Below are 17579 nucleotides of genomic sequence, written 5' to 3'. Positions count from 1 at the left end.
AGAGCGGCCCACCGGGAGGGGTGGGGTACACACGGCCATCTCCGGGGCTTGGGAGTCCTGCTGCAGGCACCCCGGAGCTGGCGGGGGGGGGGTTCGGGGGGCTGAAGGACCAGCTGGGATACAAGAATGGTCTGGAAGTGCTGGGGCCTGTGGCCATGGCTACAGGACCCTGAAGGCAACATGGGGAGGCAGTGCCCTTTGCCGATGGGGACATGGGCTGGGCCGGGGTCCCTGTCTGCCCCATGCTGGGGCGGCCCTGCAGGGAGGCTCTCTTGAGCTCCACATCCCGTCCAGCGACCGGCCAGGCCCCCACCTCGCACGACGTGCTTCTCGTTGGTCGCCGGCTGAGCCAGTACCCAGAAGGCATTCTCCCTCAAGAACATCAGCAGGAAGGGTACGATCTGGCTCGTGGCCTGGCAGTAGCCCACCGCCTGCGAGGACCAGACATGCAGGAAGGCAGCCCTTTGAGTCAGCCCCCCACCCTGGCATCAGGCTCCCTGGGGATTCCTCACAGGCCAAGCCCCCAGAGGCGGGGAGAGCAGGGCTCAGGGCCCCGCCTTCCAGGACCAGCTCAGGGGTCAGCACCAGGCAGCCCCGGCACCGAGCTCTGTGGGTGCCATCCCGCGGTCCCAGACAAGGAGGAAGTGACTCGGCAAGTATGCCAGGGTGAAGGGGACCTGCAAGGTCTGGAGACCCCACCATGACTGCAGGCAGGGGCCCGACTGTGGCACTTGGGAGGAAGGCCCAAGAGGACAGCGGGGCCAAGACACCGCCACGGAGCCCATGGAGTATCTGAGCTGGTGTTCCTCCAGGGAATCTTCTGGAATGTGTGGCAGAAAGGGAGCCGTCTCCTAGTGTTCCACACTCTTACGGAGTTCCCGTGAATGGGACCCTTGCTCCTTGCCTTAGCAATGTAAGGACGCAGGTCTGAATCAAACGGACTCCATGACAGGCTTCAAGTTCCCCTCTGACCTTGGAGGCCTAGGTGTCGGCTTCTCAGCATCATTAGACAATAGAAGGGCACACGTTGCCCAAGGAAGGCGGGACCACCCTTGTAACACCCAATCAGGAAAGGCCAGCTAACACCCTTAACATTTCTAAGGGCGGGCCTAGAGATAGAAGCAATAGATGATCACCTATCACTTAAGGCTAGTCACGGCCTACGTGAGGGTCCTGGGCCCACTCTGTAATTGGTCAATACTCTAAATGTTGTGATTGGGTCCCACCAAAAGTAACGATGCGTATGGTTAAAGTTACTGCCAATAATGATAGGTGATAGTGATTGGACCATCACCGGTGTCCCAATTTCCTGTAACTCCCCCTTCCCAAACCCCATAAAGAGCCCTACCCACCTTTGTTCGGGGCTCTCAGCATGGATCCACTGGGCTGGTAAAGTCTGTGAGCCCGAGTTTAGGCCCGGCCAGCGTAAGCCCGTAATAAAGCCCTTTGCTTTTGCATGTGTGACTTGGTCTCCCTGGTGGTCTCTGGTTTTTGGGGACAATATTGAAATCTTGGGCATAACAGCAGTATGGTATCTTCTGGACCCAGACCCGAGGCAGCCTCAGGACTCAGTGCCAACCGTTCTCAGCAGTGAGGCCCTCTACCTCTGCTAAAGTCCCTGTGACAGCGGGCGCTGGAGTCCTAACTAGTGCGTCTGTTTGGTCACGAATACTCAGGGTTGGGGGGGCACCGTGGGGCAGCCCGGTGGTGGGGTACACATGGTGTTGTCACGGAATGGGCCACGGCTTGCTGCTGGGAAAGGGGACAGCAGGGGGAGGGGGCTGCTGTTGCGTGGCCAGCCCCGACCGCGGGTCTCCCTGGGGTCGAGTCTGCGTACAATGAGATGCAAACATCTCAGAGACCGTTTGGCGGGTTATGTCCATTCAGGTGTTTTCAGCTTGCCTCCACTAAAGCTCGCCGTGGGACGTAGGCTCCTGCCTTTTCACGGAGCCCCTCCCCCGCCAGGTACCCAGGAGCGGCACCTTCGCCCTGCAAGTGCCCTGTGTGGCCAGGCGCCCACCACCCCACCCGCCCCGGGCAGCCCAACGCTTCTCCTCCCTGTGGTCTTGCTGCTCCCGGATGTCCTGTGACCGCCCATTCAAGAGTCTGGCTTCCTTCGCTGAGCAAAGGCACCCAGGTGCTTCCATGCCATCCAGCGAATCGATAACTCGTTTTGTCACTTCCTATCCCTGGATTGTGCTCTGCTTCGTGGATTCCCAGTGTTTATCCAGGAGCACCTTGGCCGCCTCCAGGCTGAGGCCGTGGCGAGTAAAGCAGTGAGCGCTTGCACACGGGTGTCACGTGGATGCAAGTCTTCAAACCGGTTGGGTAAATATCCATGAGCAGCTGGGTGGCGTGGGGGGACCGTTCCGCTGCTGCTCTGCGGCCACCGCCCTCCTCGCCCGGCCAACCGGCCTGTGCCGCGGTCCCTGCCCTCAGGTCTGCCATGTTCTTGTGTGTTGATTTGCGCACATCCACGCATGCACGCGCACACGCGCGCACATGCACACTGGCCCCAAGTCGGAAATCTGTCCATGCGTATTAGTGTGTCTGATTCTTTGCTGAAGTGTCTGCTCAGATCTGGTCCCCACCCTGTGCCGCCTCGTTTCGTCACTGAGCTGGCTGTTCTCCGTCTGCCGGGGGCTTAGTTACATGCGCGTTTGGAATCTCTCTCCTGCTCCCTAACTTTCCTTCTTGCTGTCTGAATGGTGTCTTTTGCAGAGTGAAAGTTTTTAATTCAGATAAACTCCCATTTGTCAATGGTTTCCTTGCTGTCCTCTCCCGGTGGGCCAGGCTCTTCCTCGGTATCCACGGCCCTGCTCTGGTCTAGCGTCCTGGTTTTCTCAAGCCCAATATGAGTCACCGCCACCTGTACCCCGGCCAGGGGCTTGAAGCGGAGTCACTGGCGGGACGGCAGGGGCCCTGAGCTCACATGTGGAACAGGCCACTGCTGTGGATGGCAGCACACTGGCCCCAAGTCGGAAATATATACCATCTGGCCCTCCCAGGACACCTCGTCGATTCTGGGCCCAGGTGCGCCGACTGGCAGGGCTGCTCCCCAAATCTGGGCCTGTCTCTGCCAGGCGCGCAGCGTGCAGGGGGGGGGGGTGTTTGGGGTGGAGGCTGGCTCGGCCTGCACTGGTGACGCAGCTGCCCTCTGGGGTCACCCAGGCTCAGGGGGCACACAGCACCCCCTCAGTGGAGGGGTGTTGATGTCTCGTTGTGGGACGGGTCTGGGGTGGCCACGTGGGGAGCCCCGGCCCACGCGCCTGCCTGGCTGCTGCTCCGCGCTGGCCTTGGTGGGCCTCCAAGTCACCCTCTCCGAGGTGCCCGCTGGTCACCGCGCTCTGTGCAGACAGAGCTCCAGCTCCTGCTGTGACCCATGGGCACCCCAACTGCTTTCCCGCGCCCCTGGCTTGGTCTCCACACTGTCAAGGTCTCCAGCTGCACCCAGTGACTCAACACGCAACGGGGCCTCTGAGGAGAGCAGAGCGCCGGAGCCCCGTCAGCGGCCGGGGGCGTGCACGCTGGCCGCACACTGAGGCCCTGCGCTCAATACTCCCCGGCGGCGGCGGTGTGCTGCTCATGCGTGAAGAGGGAGCCCCATTCGCTAAAGCGCACCCGGCACGTCCACGGATAAAGCGGGCCGAGGTCCCGGGTCTGTGGGACACGCTGGTGGGGAGGTGTGCGGTGAGCACAGGACGCGGCCGGACCCGGGTGAAGGCGTCTGGGGGCTCATTGTACTATTTACATTATAAACGACAGAAACTGTCCTAAATAAAATGCGGGAAAATTCAGAACTACATAAAAGTAGCCAGAGTGTGTGTCCCTGTGACCCACCCGCTCATTCAGCCTGTGTGCGCCCTCCCCCCGCCCACCCTGTCTGCACTGCTGCCCTGGGGCCGCTCCGCGCCGCCCTCGGGGTCTAGCTCAGTGCCCGGAGGCCCTCGTGCTGGTGCCCCCCCAACTGCTGCAGACCCCAGGGGGGCAGGTGGGTCGTCCTGAGCACTTCCGCCATGAGGCATTATTTTGTTTGTCGCTGACATCTCCCGTTTCCTCAGAGACCCCGCGCTCCCCACCCCGGGACCTGTGCGCCCCACCTGGACCCGGGGCCCCGCAGTCCCACCAGACGCTGTGTGCCTCCCAGAACATGATGTGGCCGTGGAAGGGGTGGCTCACGTCCAGCTTGATCTGCTTTACTTCTGGAGAGAAGAGCCCAGGCCAGGAGGACACGCAGGACCCCAAGTGCCACAGGCTGCCATCCTCACCAGGGAGCGGTGCCGCCACCACGGTGCTGCCCGCACAGACTTCCTGCCGTCCCAAGCCAGGGACGGCCCGAGACCCCACCGTGCCTGTGAGGCCACGACACTGCCAGTGCTCAGCAGCCCTAGGCAGGGGCCTCCGGGGTCGGCCTGAGGCTGCTCCCCTCCACCCGGGACCTGCTCCCCGGGGCACCGGTCCATCTCAGGCCCCCTGGGGAGGCAGGGAGGGTTGCCTGGCCTCTGCTCCTGACCCCTGCCAGGCAGGTGGGGTGAAGGGGGGCCCGGCCATCTCCCCCCACTGAGTCATTCTGTTCTGCCAAGCAGGAATCTGGTGCCGGCCCAGCTGCTGGTCCCCCCACTCGGCTCCGTGCCACAGGAGGGCCGCTGGGGGCTCCAGTCCTGTCTGGGGTGCTGGCTCCTACCCCTCGATGCTACACAGGCCCCACAGCCCTGAAACCCCCATTTTGAAACCTGTTTATGAAGGAAAAAGTATCCTCAGGGCTCCACATAGACCCCATATGTATGTACGTTTCCCGTTTTTTATTAAAACATTAAAAAAAAACAATTTTAGAGTGTGAGGAAGAGAGTGAACGTGAATGGAGGAGGGGCAGAGAGAGGGAGAGAGACAATCCCAAGCAGGTTCCGAGCTGTCAATGCAGAGCCTGACTCAGGGCTCAAACCCATGAACTGTGAGATCATGACCTGAGCCGAGATCAAGCGTCTGATGCTCAGCCCACTGAGCCACCAAGGGGCCCCGCGTGGTTCTCAGTTTTCGGCTTTGTTTGTTTATGTCAGGGACAACCTTCGATCTCTGTATAGTGTCCTGGACCCAGCCCACCGTTCAGATTAGTTTACGAATTCTGATTAACAGGGTTACGCAGAAAGTCTTGAGTTTTCCGAGCATCTAGCATCTGATGGTATCAGCTGCAAATGATAATTTTGTTTCTTTTTATCTGTGTAACAGTTACTTTTATTTTCTTGTCTGATTTTATTAGCTACAAATGCCCACACCGTTCTGAATGCCCATGCTGACAGCAAACATCTCTGTTTTTGTCTTCTGGACTTTAATGGAAACGACTTCAGCATTTCATGGCCCCTCATGATATTTGCTGTTTTTCTTACACAGTTTTTTAAACATTTAGGTGTATTTCTGCTCTTACTTTTGATTTTGTTAACAATTTAGGGATAGCTGCTGAATTGTATTCTCTAGCTTTCTGGAACCTGCTGATGTCATCAGAGGGATCTTCCCGGTGGAAAGGGACGATGTGATATTCCAGATCCACGGGCAGCACTGTGCCCGCGGTGAGTGTGGAGTGGGTCGTGGGCTCTCCTCTCCGGTGCGCCCTGCTGGGGCTCAGGGGACGGGGCCCCCGGCGGAGGGGGGAGGCTGAGTGCTGGCAGTGCAGCCGCTCTTGGGGGGAAGGACCCTGTCTCCTCCCAGCTCAGTCTTCTTCTTCGCCTTGAGGACCTGCCGTTCTTGTATGTTGGTCTGTTTTTTTACTTGGAGGTCTTGAGGTGCTGTCCCTCTTCCCCGCCGGCGTCTGTCCTCTGCAGGCCACTGTCCCCTGCGCAGCGGTCCCGGAGCACTCAGAGTACGGGAGGCACCTGTACATCTCTGGAGCCCGCGTCTGCCCTGCGCCACCTTTGGTGAGGCTGAAGGCGTGACCTCACCCCTCCCCTCGGTCCCGAAGCTCCTCCGGACCAGGCTTGCGTGAGGCGGCACCCCTGCCGAGCGCCGCAGGGGAGGGGGGTGGCGGGCGGGGGCTCCCTTGTACTTCTGTTTGTTCTCCGAGGGACGTACCAACCGGGAGGGACCACACCTGACCAGGCGCCTGGGGAGGGATTGCTTCTCAGACCCCTCGGTGCACCTGCAGGGGAGAAGCCAGTGCTGGTGAACGGAGGCCCGGGTTGGCACCACACAGCTGATGGAGTGTGAGGCGTCTAGAAGATTCTAGCCTTTGGCTCCAGGAGAGGCTGGGTCTGCCCAGAGCTCGCCCCTCGTCCAGGACAAGGGCTCGGGGCCTGCTGTAGCCTGCAGTCCTGGCCTGTCTCTCCCCCGGGGTCTGGGGTGGCTTTGGCTCTGCCACCAGGCTCCCTCCTGGCAAGGGGACGCTCGTGGGGCGGCGGGGAAGCTGTGAGCTTCGCTGTGGGGACCAAGTGCCTTCCGCAGCCTCTCTGTGCCCACCTTCCGGCCAGTCCAGGCTTTGCCCCTTCACGCTCTTGCCGGCTCCCGTCTGGGTCTGATTTTGCTGGAAAACACACGAGGCACCAGCTGTTTGCCGTCTGCGCTCAGGGCCGCGTCCAGTCACCCTTCGGAGCCTTGACGTCCATAAACTCAGAGACGCCAGGAAGGTCCAGGCCCGCTGGCGACGACCGTGGCTCCCGGCCTGGCAGCGTGTGTTGTTCTGGGACGGGGGCATTTGGTAAAATACCCTTGGGGCAACCGTGGGGACTGGGCATGCGGGAGCCTGGCTCTGTGCCCCCCGACCGCTTCCTGCCTGTGCAGCTGGCCAGGTTCCTACCTCAGCCTCGTGGGCGCTGGGGCCGGGCAGCCCCTTCTCCCTGAAGCAAGAGAAGCAGAGCCTGAGGACCAGGGCCCCCCCAACAGCCCCCAAGTCTCAGCCCAGGAGACTCAGGAGTGGGCACGGGGAGGGGGGCGGCTGCCAGGTGCCAACGGGTTGATGGGGGCGGCATTTTGTGTGGGAGCCGGAGGAGGGTTGTTGCAGGCAGGTGGGGTAGGCTGTGCCCTCGCAGCAGTCCCCCAACCGGGTGACCTGCCCCCGCCCAGGGTGGGGCCAGGCTGAGAGCTATGCGGGGCAGCGTGGGTGCACGCCATGACCATCCTGGGGATGCCCCCACACCGTCTCAGGCCTGACTGCCCACCCTGCCTCTCCCTGTGCCCTGGCTGTCACCCCTGCTGTCCCCGACTCCACCCCCTTGGCTGTCACTTGTGCCACAATGGCCCATTTTTACCCCCTGTCTTATCAGAAGCATGACCCGCCCCTGATCAATCCAGACGACCGCTCGTCACTGGACGGTGAGCAGCGACTGAAGGGCCGCGAGCACACACCGGCTCCGCCAGGTGCAGGGGCCACTGGCCCGCCAGCCTCCCGCCCCGTGCAAAGGCCACCTCGCTGCCCACGGTCACGTGTGCCTGCCCCGGGGCGGCCTCCCCCTCCTCCTGCCCATGCTGGTCACCCCAGCTGTCCGGCCTGTACCCTCCCTCCCTGGCCTCGCCTGATCCCTGCATCCTCTCTGCAGGACTGCAGAAGCCTTTGGGGCTGCCGGGCGCCCTGGCTGCGGCGTCTCAGGGAGGAGCGCCCCTGCAGGCCCCCCCCCCCGTACCCTCCCCCTCCCCCCTGCAGAAAGGACGCACTGGCCCAGAGCTCCTCACCCTACGGAGCCACTGCTGCACAGACTGGGTCCCTGCTCGGTATGCAGGAGCCCCCCTTCCCCAGGCAGGCGTGGAAGCCACCGCTCCCAGGGCCCAGCGCCCAGCGCCATCCCTGCCAGCTTCCTGAGTTAACCTCCTGGGTCCCTCAGCCTAGTGTGGACTCTGGTCCTTGGAGGGCTCCAGGGGACCAGGCCCTGAACTGGGGAGATGGGTCCTGCCTCCAGAGAAGCATTCCTGCAAACGGAGGCCATTCCTGAGAGGAGAGGAAGGGGCATCCAATGCCTCCCTGCACAGCACCGTGATGGCCGGCAACTGCACAGCTAGAGAGCAGGGTCTTCCCAAGGTTCACCGGAGGCCCGGCTTGGCGTCCCTGACACACAGGGGCACTGCCGTGAGAACACGTCATTACCAAGGACGTGGGTGCCAGGAGGGAGCAGAATGGCTCCCCTCTCTCCTGAACCCTGAGGGAGCCCAGGAACCTCCGAAAGCAGCGCAGCATGAGAGGCCTGACCGCCTTGCACCCCTGCACCCGCTGCTGACCCCCCCCCCCCCGGGCCTCTCCTGCGGTCTTGCTCGGGGCTGAACCGGGCATAGCTGGCCTGACCCCCGCCTGAGCCCCGTGGGCTCCCGCAGGCTCTGGTCCCCCCTCCCCGGCAGCTGCTCCTAGTGTCCGCGGTCCCTTCCTGGGCCTCGCCCGAGCCTATTATTTCTGCCCGGTCCAAGGCCTGGAGGGTGTCCAGGCCCCGCTTCGTGTTCCGGGCTGCAAAGCAAAACAGTCCCAGTCTCACACGACACTGAGACACTTGAGAGAACAAGGTGCCCGCTCCCTGTCGGCAGACCCCCGGCCTGTGTGAGCAGAGAGGGCAGGACGACCCGACGGCCAGGCGGCGAGGTGCCGGCCTCACGCGTTGTGGCTGTCCCTTCAGACACCTCCCCAGGACATGCTGTCACACTGGGGTGACAAGGCTCTCTTTACCAGTGCGACGGGGAACGGGGGCGTGGGCCCGGGGTGCTCAGGGGACCTGCCCACCTGAAGCGAGTGTGGTCCCCTGCTCTGGGGCTGGCACTGGAGGAAGGAGGAACGGGCGGCCAGTCCCTGCGGGTTAGGGCGCTCAGAGGCTCCCCTCAGACGCCAGGAGCACCAGCAGCGAAGAGAAAAAGGAGTGAATCGGGTTTCACCAAAATTAAAGTCGTTCAGCAGCAGGAAAGCCAAGTGAAACCCACACAATGAATAAGCGATTTGTGGCTTGCCCCGAGGGGCCTGGGGGGAGGGGGCTTCTTGTTCCCCGTTCCTGAGGGGGGATGGTCGCTCATGGGACCTGCGGGCCTGGGAGCCCTGCACCCCAGCTCCGGCCCACAGGGCTGACGGACAGCACCTGTTGGGGCCCGTGAGTCTAGGACGGGCCAGGGAGGCCAAGAGGTCAGCTTGGGGCTGACCACTGCGTGATGGGGCCCAGCGAGCCCGGCCTCCTCCTCGCCCGTCCGGTGGCAGTCCTCGCCCCGTGGTGAGGAGGGCTGTGGGAGGGCTGCATGCCTGGGTCAGTGCTGGGGATCTGCGTCACCTCGGCCGCGGCCCAGGGGGGCCAGTGCCACCCCGCCCAGAGCAGCCTGCAGGGAGCAGTGGGCACCGCACACTCTCCTGTGACCTGTCGCTGTGCCTCCGTCTACTCGAGGGCAGGGGCCGGGCCAGGGTGGGAGGCCACTCAGCACGGGCTCCAGCGGCCCGAGGACACGGGGCAGAGCGGGCGCCAGGCAGCGGGGACCCGCGGTGGGGGTGTCTCACATCACCAGTGAAGGGCGGCATGTCCAGTCGGGACTTAGCCCTTAACCCGGAGGCAGGGTGACCTCCCCCCATCCTCAGCCCCTGCCGGCCTCCTGCCCATCTTGGCAGACGCGTCACAAATACCCTCTTGCCCCCAAGGGTCCCCAGGATACTCTATACTGTGAAACTTAAGAACATTTGAGGGGGGCCTGGGGGCTCAGCTGGTTGAGCATCTGCCTCTTGATTTCAGCTCAGGTCTGATCTCACGGTTTGTGGGGTCAAGCCCTGCGTTGGGCTCTGTGGGATTCCCTGTCTCCCCCTCTCTCTGCCCCTCCTCCGTTTATGTCCCCTCTCAAAATAAATAAGTAAACATTAAGAAAGTTAGATTAGAGAAATCTGTATCATCTCTGCAGAGGTGCCTTCCTGTCTGTAATGGCTGCGGAATCCTTCCGCGGATCCACTGTGGTTTTTACCCCTCTTCTTCCGTATTGATCCAGTGCCAGCGGACACGCTCGCTACGCTGCTTTCAGGAGCACAGCATCGTGGTTCCAGGATTCTCTACCTCGTTGTCCGTGCTCCCCATGGCGAGAGTGGCCAGGGTGCCAGACCGCTGGGTCACAGCTACCATTTTATAACTAGTTTTGTGATTTTCATCATTTATAAAAAATAAAGGACAGTATGATGAGCCCGCAGACGCCTTCACCCGGGTCCGGCCGCGTCCTGTGCTCACCGCACACCTCCCCACCAGCGTGTCCCACAGACCCGGGACCTCGGTCCGCTTTATCCGTGGATGTGCCGGGTGCGCTTTAGCGAATGGGGCTCCCTCTTCACCCATGAGCAGCACACCGCCGCCGCCGGGGAGTATTGAGCGCAGGGCCTCAGTGTGCGGCCAGCGTGCACGCCCCCGGCCGCTGACGGGGCTCTGGCGCTCTGCTCTCCTCGGTGGACGTCCTCCCACCGCACCTGTGCACGCCCCCTGAGCATCCCCAGGGCCTGGAAGACCGTCCTGCCCAGAGCACTGGGCACTAGAGACTGTCCGGCTCCCGATTTTGGCTACGGTCATGATCTCAGGGTCATGAGATCGAGCCCTGAGTGGGGCTCCATGCTGGGTGTGCCGCCTGCTTAGGATTCTCTCCCTCCCTCCAGCTGTTTCTCCCCTGCTCATGCTCTTTCTCTCTCTAAAAAAAACAGTAAAGTTTGTTTGTTTATATAGTCTCTACACCCAGCATGAGGCTTAACCTTACAGCCCTGAGATCAGAGTCACATCGTCTTCTGACCGAGCCAGCCAGGTGCCCCTGTTCTTATTAAAAAGCTTTCTATATTTATCTACAGAGATCTGGGCCATTGTTGAGTTAGTCTCTGCATTAGTTATGCAGTAAGATCAGGATCCACTTTCTGTGCATAGATATTCCTGGGTGCTCCAACTCTACTTGGTCAACAACTACCTTTTAGTGAATTACCTTTCTACCTTTATAAAAAAACATCAATTATCCTTCTTTGTCTGGTTCTATTCTGGCCTCTGTGTTCTGTTCCACTGATCTACGTGTCTACCCTTCACCAGCACCCTCCTGGGTCCATTGCTGCAGCTTCAGAGTCAGTTTTGAAAGCAGGTAACGCAGGGGCGCCTGGGGGGCTCAGTCGGTGGAGTGTCCAGCCTTGGCTCAGGTCACGATCTCACAGTCTGTGGGTTTGAACCTCCCATCGGGCTCTGCGCTGATGGCTCAGACCTGGAGCTTGCTTGGGATTCTGGGTCTCCCTCTCTCTGCGCCTCCCCTGCTTGTAGTCTCTTTCTCTCAAAAATAAACAAACAAAAAAATCAGGTAATGTAATGCTCACACCTTTATTCTTTTTCAAAATTCTTTAAACTATTCTAATTTTTCCATCTTTGCATGGAAGTTTTAGAATCAGTTTATGTATATCTACAGCAATCTTGCTGGGATTTTGGTAGGGATTGCAATGGAGTCATACATCATTTACAGAGAACTGATGTCTTTACTATGTCAGATCTTTCCACCCCTGAATGGGTGTCTCTCCATTTATTTACATCTCTCAAGAGGTCTTTAAACATTTGTATTTTTCTTTCTTTTAAAAAAATTTTATATAGTTTATTTATTTTTGAGACAGAGAGACAGAGCACAAGTCGAGGAGGGGCAGAGAGAGAGGGAGACACAGGATCTGAAGCAGCTCCAGGCTCTGAGCTGTCAGCACAGAGCCCGATGCAGGGCTCGAACTCACAAACCGTGAGATCATGACCTGAGCCGAAGCCAGTGCTTAACCTACTGAGCCACCCAGGTGCCCCTAAGCTTTTGTATTTTTCAACACACAGACCCAATGCATGTTTTCTGTGGATGTGTGCCTGAGTATTTATGGTTTCATTGGGAACTAATGTAGATAATATTTTTAAAATTTATATTTTCTAAGTATGATTCTTCTGTTGCAATTTTGCATCCCAAGACCTCACCAAACTTACATATTTGTTCTACAAGTTTTTCTTACAGATTATTTGGGATTTTCTAATGTCATCTGTGAATACAGATAGTTTGATTTCTTTTTTTCCCATGTATGTCCATTTAGTAAGTTTTCATTGGCGTGGTGAGGACTTCCAGTGTGGGGTTGACTTAGACTCGTAGGAGTGGGTTTCTTTGTCTAATCCCTGGTTTCAGGGAGAACACCCAGTGCGGTGCAGGCTACATGAGCCGCTGTGTGTTTTTGTAGATGCTGCTTATCTGGTTGAGAAAATTCCCCTCTATTCCTATTTCGAGGGAAGGTCTTATTTTTATGTTTGTTTGTTTGTTTGTTGAGAGAGCACACAAGAGGGGGGAGGGGCAGAGAGAGAAGAGAGAGGGTCCCAAGCAGGCTCTACACTGTCCGTGCAGAGCCTAACTCAGGATTTGATCTCACAAACCCTGAGATCACAACTTGAGCTGAAATCAGGAGTTGGATACTGAACCCACTGAGACCCCAGGCGCCCTCTGCTGGCAGTTAGCGCGCGTGGGTGTTGGGTTTGGTCAAATGTTCTTTCTGCATCAACTGATATGAGTGTGGTCTTTTTCTTTAGATCCTTAACATGACAAATGATGATACATTTTCAACTGACGAACCAACCTTGCATTTTCCGGATCCATGCCACTTGGTTGTGGTGTATTATTCTTTCTATGTATTATAACTTTTGATTTGACTATATACTGATTGAGGATTTCCAGGTGGCGCATAGGAGTGTTGTCTGTGGTTCGCCCCTCCTCCCCCCTCCCTCCTCCCCCCTCCTCCCTCCCCCTCCTCCCTCCCTCCCTCCTCCCTCCCTCCTCCCTCCCTCCTCCCTTCCTTCCTTCCTTCCTTCCTTCCTTCCTTCCTTCCTTCCTTCCTTCCTTCTTTCCTTCCTTCCTTCTCTTTGTTTCTCCCTCTCTCCCACTCTTCCTCCCTTTTACTTTCTCTTATGAGCTTAGGTGTGAGTTCAGGGTAAGGCAGTCCTCATAAGTTGGGACATATTCCCTCCTGTTCTACTTTTCTGGAAGAGAATGAATGTAATTGGTGTTATTTCTTCTTTAAATGTCTGGTAGAACTTGCCATGGAAACCATCTGGGCCTGGAGATTTTTAAAGAGGGGTAACTACAGATTCAATTTTTAAAATATAGGACTATGATGCTGCGCTTTACAGTAAGTGTGTGTTGGTCTTCATCCAGGATCCTGGGGCTCACAGCTCACAACACCCTTGGGGTTTGTAAGAGAAAAGGGAACATCTTTTGTTACGACAGTTGGTCTCCTCAGTTCCTGAAATCCCTTCAGAGCCATGGGGGTCTCACACGGCACTTACACCCTGAACCCCGGACTCAGATCGTCACCAGGACTAGGAAGCGGCTGAGCTCCCCTTCCGGCCCCGCACCGCTGGCCTGTCAGGTGGTGGGGGACAGAGTGTAACTGGTGGTTCCTGCCGTTTCCAGGGTCTGATACACTTGGGAACTGCTCCATGGGCTCCCCGCCTCGCTGGGTGGCGTCCTGGGGCCTCCTGGGGGTGGGCACACGAGGAAGCACCCCGGCTTTGGGCCGAGGCTCCCGTGGCCAGGCCTGGGCCGGGCCAGCGAAGCTCACGTCCTCCAGAAGGGAAGCCCCGGTCCTGCCTCTTGGCTCTCGCAGCGACACCAGGGGGCTGCCGCGTCTCATCTCGGGGTGGCCCCTGTTCTCTCTGATTCTGGGCGTCTACATGTCTGCTGATGGGAGACTATAAGAGTCCCGAAACCTAACACACACACACCAGAAATGTCTACGCCGTACGCCCTCGTGTGGCTTTGAGCACCTGACGTGGCCCCCCGGGCATCCCCCCTGAACGGCAGCTGCTGGAATTCAGACTGTTAGCAACGGCGGTTAAGGCGCCCGCGGTAAGAGGGCGGGCTCTTGCTGCCCGTTTCCTTCCCTGTATTTCCAGTTACTCTACGATGAACCTACACCCCCTGGAAGGTGAAAATGATGAAAACTGTGCCCGACGACTTCAAAAGAGGGTTCTGAGAGCACAGCGCCGGAAGGCGTCGGCTCTGCTGGGGCTGGTGGGTGAGGGGCCCCGGGGCGGTGGGGCCTCCGCCAACCCCTCCCCGCACCCCTGTGCCCTGCCCAGCAAACACCCTGAGTCCGCTCACAGAGCTCGGTCTCCTCCGCTTAATGAATTCTCCTCTGATGGGAGCGGAAGGATTTTGTAAAAATATCACTCACTGATGATGGAGTAAGTTCTATTCATTCCATCACTTACTCCAACTGCTTTTGTTTCATGTTCGATGGATTTTTAATCTGAATTTCTCACTCTTCTTTTTTTTAATCTTGTTTATTTATTTTTGAGAGACAGAGAGAGACAGTACGAGCAGGAGAGGGTCAACGAGAGAGAGGGAGACACAGAATCTGAAGCAGCTCCAGGCTCCGAGCTGTCAGCACAGAGCCCGACTCGGGGCCCAAACCCATGAACTGCGAGATCATGACCCGAGCCGAAGCCAGATGCTTAACCGACTGAGCCACCCGGGCGCCCTTCACCGTTCTTAAATAAATACATTTAAATATGCCATGGAAGGGACCCTTCACAGTGTCCAAACCGGGAGTGTGCCATATCCCCCCTACTTCAGTGAAACATCCCCCAAACACCTTCCCTATTGCTACGAGAAGTGAGTATTCCCAGCCCACTTTCCCGGCTCAGCAACTACGGCGGTTCTGAGAGCACCGGGCCCGTAGGGGGAGGGGGGCGGGGGGCGGGTCCCGGCCGAGGGAAAGGACCGCAGACTGCACTGGCTACGTCTCTTCAAACTTTACGGAAACACGACTGTGCGGCTTCGGCTCCTGATCAAGATACAGAAACACGGACCGTACTTCCCTTCCCACCAGAAACCCCTAGTAAAACCTGAAAGACTATGTGAAGACATGGGACCCCCGGGGATGGAGGACCCTGCACGTGCACCGGTGAGGCGTGTGACCGCCCCCGCCCGGAGAAGGTCCCCAGACCGTGGCAGAGGCAAGAAAACCCACACCGATCCCAGACGCCTTCTTGGTCAAGGGGACAGAGCCTGGAGGCTGAGGCCAAGGAGGCTAGAATCTGTGGAGTGTCAGACTGCAAGGGTCCAGCGGACTGTCAGCACACGCATGTGCGGAAACTGCCTGACCGGCAGAGAGAACCCAAAAGAATTGGAGCGAACAGCCCCCAGGAAGGTCTCACAAGTCCGCTCCCAACAGCCAGAGACCGCCATTCACGGGGCACCAGTGAGAACATGGAGACAGGTGTTTCCTGGCAGTGGGGATAAGTCACCCCGACTACATTGGCCTCTAGCTCCACCTAACAAAGCCTGAGAGTAAGACATGAAAGAGCCAAACCGCTTGCAGGTAACTCAGTTAAGTCTCAGAACAGAGAGAGCCGGAACAGAACAGAGGGCCCGGAAATAAACCCGCGCGCGCGGTGGCCCACATCACAGTGGAGGAGGCGCGGATACCCCACGGGGAGCCGGGGCACAGCGCAGCCGCCGGCCAGAGAGTGAGACTCGATCCCATGGTGCACAGGTGCACTCTAGTGGTTCACAAAACCGACTCGGACTAGACGCCTGAAGCCATAAGACTCGGAAGAAAACGCAGGCGGTGAGAGCCGTAGCCCTGGTCTTGGCGATGACGACTGGACTGACACCAGGAGCGAAGGCGACAGAAACCAAGCTAAGCCAGCGGGACCGCACCGAGGAAGCGTCGGCAGAAGCAGCGGCGGCCTGCCGGAAGGGAGATGGTATCTGCGAATCAGGTACGTGACAAGGAGCTGACGTAACACAGTAGCAAAAAAAAAAAAAAAAGATTAAAAATGAGCAGAGGACATGAACAGACATTTTTTCAGAGCAGACACAGGCGGCCGCCAAGCCCACGAAAAGACGATCAGCATCGCCCACCATCAGGGAAACACAAATTAAAGCCGCAGTGAAATACCACCTCGCACCTGTCAGAACGCTGGGCCCGAAGACCAGACGTATCCGGCGTTGGCGGGGATGCAGCGAGAAGGGGAATGTTGTGCCCCGCGGCTGGCGTAGCCGGTCTGGAAAACAGTGTGGGGGTTCCGCCACAAGTTAAAGACAGAAAAACCAGCAGACAAAGCAGAACTAGCAGATGATCCAGCAATTCCATTTCTGCGAATTTATCCAAAGGAAATGGAAACACTGCCTTGACGAGATGTATGCAGCCTAGGTTTGCGGGACGTGGAAAGCGCCGCGGAGTCCGTGGAGGGAGGACTGGGGCACGCACAACGGGGCACGACTCAGCCACCACAGAACGAAACCCTGTCGTTGGCAGCGACGTGGACGGGCCTTCGGGCCTTATGCTAAGAGACGTCAGACGAACGTGGCGCAGTTTCACGTTCACGCGGACGCTCCCGGGCGCAGCCCCTGCCGCACGTCGGGCCGGGCCGCAGACACGGACAGCGGAGTGTGGCCGCCGGGTGCGAGGGGGCGGCTGTGGGCAGAGGGGAGGAAAGGGCTCCAGAGAGACAAGCCTCAGCTCCAGAGTAAATATGTGACACACAGCCTGGTGACTCCAGGAAATAATCCCGCATCGCGCGTTGGAAAGTGGCAAAGACCGTAGATTATAAGTTCTCATCAGGAGAAAACGATTTTTGTGACCATGTGAGTTGACCTAGATTTGTTGTGGCGATCAGTTCCCCATTTATACAAACATCGAACTGTTACCCCTGAAACACTGACTCATGGTACTTGTGTCTCTGTGTGAAAAACGTACCACGCCCATGCTTTTGTTATGTGCCTTTCACGCAACATTAAAAATGTGAACTTTCCGTAAGTGCATGCACTAGTTATTTTTCACAAATCAATCATATTCTGTCCATGAGTGTGTCATAATTTATATATTGCCTCATTAATTGATGGGATCAATACTATTTTTACTTTTTTTATGGTTACAGCAGAATTCTTCAATAAACTGCAGCGCTGTTAAAAGAAAAGAAAGCGAATCCAACTGACAGCGAAACCTGTATCATCTCCAGAAATGATCTCTATACTGAATATAGCAAGTTAAATCGGTCCACATTACAGGGGAGAAAAAACCTGAAGCTACAAACATCCGCAGCCCCCATTTGTACAGAAACGAACCTCGACGCAGCTCCTGACCCTACACAAAATTAAATTCAAAATGAATTATAGTCCTAAATGTAACAGGCAAAATATATCTTGAATGTACCTAAATGTACAACACAAAACTATAAAACTTATACAGTAAAACAAAAGTGACCTTGGGTGTGGATGCAACACCAAAGCACAGTCCCTGAAAGAAAAACTTTGTAAGTTAGACTTCATTAAATGAAACATTTTTGCTTTGGGAAGGACAACATTATAAAAATGCTGTTTATTTATTTTTGAGAGAGGGAGTGTGCGTGGGGGAGGGGCAGAGAGAGGGGGAGACACGGAATCTGAAGCAGCTCCAGGCTCTGAGCCGTCAGCACAGAGCCCGACGCAGGTCTCGAACTCACGAACTGTGAGATCATGACCTGAGCTGAAGTTGGATGCCCAACCGACTGAGCCACCCAGGCGCCCCATTTTGGAAAGGTCCTTACATTACTCCAGTTCTGGGACTCAATGAGACAGAAGCTGAGCCTCAGAACCCCACATGGGCCCCAGGGACCTCAGCTAACTTATTCTAACCTTCCCAGGGA

At 57.6% G+C, this 17579-nt stretch overlaps 1 long non-coding RNA gene across 3 annotated transcripts in view; it reads right to left on the bottom strand.

Annotated features, from left to right (window-relative positions):
- Window positions 1–14648: 14648 nt before the first annotated feature.
- LOC115272138 overlaps window positions 14649–17579 on the bottom strand; it is a 20132-nt gene continuing 17201 nt past the window's right edge. For all 3 annotated transcript variants that reach the window (XR_003900265.1, XR_003900264.1, XR_003900266.1), the window contains 2 exons: window positions 15861–15956; window positions 14649–15686 (listed from right to left, as the gene is read on the bottom strand). This is a non-coding gene — a long non-coding RNA (uncharacterized LOC115272138). The remainder of the gene's footprint in view (window positions 15687–15860; window positions 15957–17579) is intronic.

This window comes from Suricata suricatta, chromosome 11 (assembly GCF_006229205.1).
Source record: "Suricata suricatta isolate VVHF042 chromosome 11, meerkat_22Aug2017_6uvM2_HiC, whole genome shotgun sequence".
Taxonomy (NCBI): domain Eukaryota; kingdom Metazoa; phylum Chordata; class Mammalia; order Carnivora; family Herpestidae; genus Suricata; species Suricata suricatta.
This window is presented reverse-complemented; position numbering and strand designations above follow the sequence as displayed.